The sequence below is a fragment of the Nyctibius grandis genome, chromosome 7 (genome assembly GCF_013368605.1).
Source record: "Nyctibius grandis isolate bNycGra1 chromosome 7, bNycGra1.pri, whole genome shotgun sequence".
NCBI classification, from domain to species: domain Eukaryota; kingdom Metazoa; phylum Chordata; class Aves; order Nyctibiiformes; family Nyctibiidae; genus Nyctibius; species Nyctibius grandis.
The window spans coordinates 58688160-58694364 of record NC_090664.1 but is presented as its reverse complement, the minus strand read 5'-3'; positions in this window follow the sequence as shown (position 1 = coordinate 58694364).

The window sequence follows — 6205 nt, the reverse complement described above, 5'->3', positions numbered from 1 at the left end:
GGCGGAGCCGAGCCCCCGCCGGGCTCGGAGGGCGGAGAGGGGCCTCCCCCGCGGCGCGGCGCGGCCCGGCCCGGCCCTGCCCCCCCGAGGGGCCGCGCCTGCCCCCGACAGCGGCCGCCCGACCATGGGGGACTTCTACGACCCGGAGCACCCCACCCCGGAGTAAGCGCGGGCCGCGCCGGCGGCCGCCCCCGCCGCTCCCCCCGCACCGCGGCCTACGGCCTGTCGGGCCCGGCCGAGCCGCGCCGCGCCGGGCCGTGCACACCGTGGGGAACCGCCGGGGCCGGGGGGGCCGGGGCGCCGCCGCCGCTGCCCCTTCCCTGCTTCCCCGGGGCGCGGCGGGCGGGCGGCAGGGGTAGGCCGCGCATCCCCGGCCTCGCGTGAGCGCCGCGGCCGGGCGCCGGCGGGCGGAGGCCGGGCGGCGCGGCGGAGGTGGGGGGGGGGGGCGGGAAGGGAGAGGAGCGGCGGGCGCTGCTGGGGCCGGGGGTGGCGGTGGCGGGGGCCGCCCCTGCCCTCCCTCCCCTGCCCGGGGGGCGGCGGGGCCCGGCGGGGCTGCGCGGTGTCGCCCGCTCCGCGGAGGGGGGCCGGGGCCGGGCGGTGAGTGTGGACGTGTCCGGCCTCCCCGGGGGGCCATTTTTCCGCACCTTTTTTATTATTATTATTTTTCCCGGTGCGCGGAGGAGTTGTCGAGTCCCGTCTTTATTTCACCCCTTGAATCCTCTCTCCGACAGCGCCGGGGCGGCCCCTGCCCTGACCCCATTTTCTGACAGGAGGAAGGAGCCGGGCCAAAGCGGGCAGAGCAGCCTAATGGCCGGTGGACTCTGGTTCTCTTCTCCGCTGGGGATTTTCACTTGCCCCCCCGACATCACGCCAGAGCCACCGGCTTTATCGCTTCTTCCGAGCAAGCCATTCAGTTCCTGCTGGTAGCCATGGGGTTTCTCCCCCCACCCCACCCCTTCTTGCTGGTCCTGAAAGCTATTTTTATGCTTTTAGACTTCATGAAGGATTCGGGTGCTTCCTAAACTTTAAGTGTGTGGTGTCCCCGACGTGTGTCGGACTCTGGGGTGGAAGGAGGTGGCTACCTGGCTTGTCACACCTCCGTGCCATGGTTGGATTGGAGGCAAAGCTAAAAATGGCGTGTTTGGAGCAAGGACAACAGAGCAAACCTTTTTTGAGTGAATGCTACAAGTTCTGTCTGTGCCCACCTGGAGCAGCTGAGGATCTGTTTCAGCTGAAATGATGCCTGCGGCCGAGCCTTCCCAAATTGGTGACAGCAGGAGGATTTCATTTTAAATCCAGGTTGTGTTTTGCTAGATGTGGCTCCTGCCTTTCTCCTTGGAGCGAGCCCTGCACCTGATTTACGCGAGCTTAACCCCGGCGGGGAGCGCCGGTCCCATCCTGAGCCACCCTCCGGGTTCAGATGACTCTACTATCCATCCAAAAAGTTTTAGCCTGATTTAAGTATTTCACCTTTTTAGTTTAGAGCACGAGGGGTCCTGTCCCCCGGTGGCGTGTGGCGTTTGGTGTCAAACTGAGTGTCACAGCGAGCGTGATGGTTAACAGGGTCCAGGTTCTCTCATGCTGCTGCTTGTTGTCTAAACCAATCTCGAGTGTCGCAAACCTGAGCTCTTGAAAGAAGCCAGAGCGGTTTCTCTAGTGACTTTTTAAAAGAAATACTAATTTATTGGTCTGGCTTTGGGGTTTTCTTGGGGTGTGTGTTCCCGGCGGGGACTCTGAGAGCTGTTGGGATGTTTTTAGGAGCTTTGTTCCCCCGTGCCTGTTTCGCTACGCGTCCGAGTTGTGTTCACCGCGTCGTTAATGGTGTGTCTTAGGCCGTGCTTTTAGCTTGAGAAAAGGATTATGGCTGCCCCCTCCCTGGCAGTGTTCAAGGCCAGGCTGGATGGGGCTTGGAGCAACCTGGTCTGGTGGAAGGTGTCCCTGCCCGTGGCAGGGGGTTGGAACTGGATGGGCTTTAAGTTCCCTTCCAACCCAAACCAGTCTGTGACTCTCTAATTCTATGATTCCTCCAAAAAACGAACTGGAGGAGCCCGGTAAATTGGCAGGCTCAGCCTTATATTTCATGGGAATTATTTGCAGAATGGTTTGGGTCAGAAGGTACCTTCAAAGATTGTCCAGTCCAACCCGTGGGCAGGGATGTCTTCTGCTAGATGAGGTTGCTCAAAGCCCCGTCCAACCCGACCTTGAACGCTTCCAACGATGGGGCATTGTTGCTGCGGAGATGGGGCTCTGCACTGGCTGTGGGAGGTGGGACATTGAGTCAAGGAGCTGGACTGCTGGCAACTTGAGTACATGCTGATGGTGTTCACCAGAGGTTTCCTACCACCAAAGAAGCTCCATCCAGCTCTCGCCTGGTCGGTTGCTCTCCGCGTCCCACTCGGCAGCCAGAGCCCAGGTTCTTGAGAACTTCAGCAAAACCAGCTCACTTCACCACTTTGGGTGCCCAGCTTGGGGCCAGCCTGAGTCCCTGAGCTCGGAGCCACCACCAAGCTCCACACAAGGTCTGCAGCTTCTCCGTGGAGCTGCTCGACGCTGACCCGCACCTACTTCATGGATGTTTGTATCATAGGCTGCGAGCAGAAGAAACTTCATCTCTTTGTGCTGTTACTGGAGCTGCAGTGGCACAACCCATACAGCCAAACCTGGGACGAGCGAGTGCTTCCATCGAGAAGACACCAAGATCGTCCCCGGCCGTGGAGGACTCTCTCAAACAAGTCACACATTGGTGGTGTCGTTGCATGGGGCGAGATGGGTTGAGTTGAGAGTCCTGAGAAGTTCTTCAGCTCACGTCTGCGCATTATGGTGGAAACCAGCAGGTTCCCGTGCACACCCTATGGCTGGAATACATTTATCCGCTGCTGGTTGGACTCGATGATCCCAGAGGTCTCTTCCAACCTGGTTGATTCTGTGATTCTTCTGCACTCTGCTGCAGATAGACCTCCCCAGCTTGAATTTAGCTCCGTTTTGGGGGAAGATGGTCTTCCTGCCGTCCCACATCTCAGGCTGGCGACGCTGGTGGGGCTTGGTGGTGCGCGTGGGTGGTTTGGTGGGGTCAGGGTTTGGGGCCAGCGCGTTTGAACACCACAGTGATTTCGTTGATGTGATTTGATATGGATCCAAACTGCCTAAAGACTCAGGTTTTTGATTGTGGCTCTTACTACGGGGTTTTTTACGTGTGTTGTAGCTGTGGAGACTCCTGGGCCGTTGAGTGTTCGTGTCACTTTGGGGTTTGATTATTTTTTACGTCTTGTAGGCATCTGGATTCTATTTTCTGCTTTTCTCTAGGGAGAACGATAGGTAACGTCGATGCCTTCGGCACAAGGCAGAAGCTCCTGGCAAACGTGCTGTGGTTAAATAACCACATTTGGCTCCTTGGGTCTGTTGTCTCATCCATCGAGGAGATGCTGATGGAAGGGATGGGCTCGGGTTTACACCTGTGTTTCCCTTGGAACGCTCCTCCCCTTTATTAAGGAGACTAACAACGGTCCCATGGGGTGTGAAATCAGGAGTAGGAAGGGAGAAGCTTGGCTTGGGTTTTTCAGCTCTGTGCTTAAGCCTTAATGTCTCTGAAAAATCAGTTTATTTAAAGAATATTCTCTTTATGTGGCTGAATTTGTCTCGGTTGCGGGAGGAGACCTTCACCTGCTCGCCTGGCCGGCCAGGAAGTTCTCAGACAAATTTCTCACTTGAGTTTGTTACTTTTGGCCTTGTCTTAGGACAATTCCCAGCTGGACCCGAACTTTCTGAGGCCGGTTGCTTGCAGCGGAGCCGAATTAAGTGAGGTGGTTTATCTCCAGGTTGGGTATCTCCAGGAAGGACATGTGGCCGCTGGGCAACGCTGCCCGTCCCGCTCTCCTCCTGCCTTTTCCCTGCTCCATCTGCAGCACGTTGTTGGGACCGTTGCCCAGTTCTCTTAAAAACGAAGCCTGAGGTTTGTAGCTTTGCTCTTGGAGAATCACAGAATCCATCAGGTTGGAAGTTGTCTTCTCCCTGGATTTTGATACCTAACTTTGGGTTTGTTGGGTTTGGAGGGAGGAGAACCTCTTGACTTGTCCTTCTGCGTTGGATTCTTGTGTGGCTTCCACCCACCTCTCTGTCCTTCCTCCTTTTCCATCAGCTTGTGGGCCAGAAACGTGGCGTGCAGCAGAGATCTGCAGTGTTTTGCTTCAGGGGAAATTAAAAAAGGGAGAGGAAAAAAAAAATAGGTCCATATTTTGGCGTTGAGCTGTTGAGGTGCCGGTGGTTTCTGCCAAGTGAGATGCCTGTAAATTGGAAAATTGTGGATTTTTGCAGGAGCTGGCTGTGTGTGAGCGTGCTGGGAGTCCTTTTCTCCTTTGCTTTTTGAAGTTTGAGGTCTGTGGGTCGGAGGTGGTCGTCTCCGGTGGAGTGACTGAGGATGGACCGATGTGAATGGGACAGGGAAGGTCGCAGCCTCGGGATGCCTCCCTGCGGGGTGCGCTCCAGCGGTTGGGTTTCTCAAAAATGAGGAGATTTAGTAGCTGTAGGACTACCCAGGCAATATATTCTGAGTTCCAAGTCGTTCCGTGTACCTCTAGTCACCTGGATACGTGCAGGAGTAATTACACACTCCACACTTAATGTGCAAGAGCAGCTAATGTATAAACTCAGCTCTCCTAAATACAACGCTTCGGTGATCGCTCAGAAAAGAGTGAGAAATCCCTGATTTTTGAAGGGAAAAGGCTTTCAGATGGTTCTCTTGTCTTAATTTTGTCTAATTTTCCCTCTGCAGTTTACTATTTGCCTTGCAGTAGCTCAGAGTGGGCTTGAAGTGGAGAGGTGACAGCCTTCCTTCGACGGCCGGTGTTTGAGAGCTGGTGACGTAATTCTAAATATAATTTGTTTGTGTGTATATTTAGGCAGGGAGAGAGGGTTTATAAACCCCTATTTTGAATAGACACAGAAACATAAAGAAAAATTAATTTTTCTATATGTATTTGACCTTTGTCCCAGTTAATAGACTGGCTGCATTTTGTTGTTTAGATGATTATTCAGATTTATTAATGAGCTGTGGGGTACTGGTGGAGCCGTTCAGGCTGCTTTGGTGCAACTTCTTGGTGTTCCCCAGGGCTCAGTGCTGGGGCCGGTGCTGTTCAATGTCTTTAGAGATGATCTAGACGTAGGGATTGAGTGCACCCTCAGTGAATGTGCAGGTGACACCAAGCTGGGTGGGAGTGTCGATCTGCTGGAGGGTAGGAAGGGTCTGCAGAGGGATCTGGACAGGTTGGATCGATGGGCCGAGACCAACGGCGTGAGGTTCAACAAGAACAAGGGCCGGGTCTGACACTTGGGCCACACCAACCCCCTGCAGCGCTCCAGGCTGGGGGAAGAGTGGTTAGAAAGAGCCCTGGGGGTGCTGATGGACAGGCGGCTGAACATGGGCCAGCAGTGTGCCCAGGTGGCCAAGAAGGCCAGTGGCATCCTGGCCTCTATCAGGACTAGTGTAGCCAGCCGGTGTGGGGAAGGGATCGTCCCTCTGTACTGGGCACTGGTGAGGCCGCACCTTGAATCCTGTGTCCAGTTGTGGGCCCCGCACTTCAAGAGAGATGTTGAGGTGTTGGAGCGAGTGCAGAGGAGGGCGACCAAGCTGGGGAAGGGTCTGGAGGGTCTGACCTGCGAGGAACGGCTGAGGGAGCTGGGGGTGTTTATCCTGGAGAAGAGGAGGCTCAGAGGTGACCTTAGTGCAGTCTACAACTACCTGAAGGGAGGTTGTAGCGCAGTGGGAGTCGGCCTCTTCTCCCAGGCAACCAGCGCTAGGACAAGAGGACACAGCCTCAAGCTTGGCCAGGGGAGGTTCAGGTTGGACATCAGGAAGCATTTCTTCTTAGCAAGGGTCATTAGGCATTGGAAGGGGCTGCCCAGGGAGGTGGTGGAGTCCCCATCTCTGGAGGGGTTTAAGAAAAGCCTGGCCATGGCACTTAGTGCCCTGGTCTAGTTGCCATGGTGGTGTCAGGGCAATGGTTGGACTCGATGAGCCCAGAGGGCTCTTCCAACCTCAGTGATTCTGTGATTCCTCAGCGCTGCAGGAAGTGATGAGGAGCCCAAACGCTGCTGTCCGAAGGCTCCCATCGTCCTCGGTGGTTTCACACCCACGTCACCCCGCAGACAGGGCCCTCAGGAGCCGTGATGCTCTTTACACTTCACAGCATCCTGGACTACGCTTCATTTT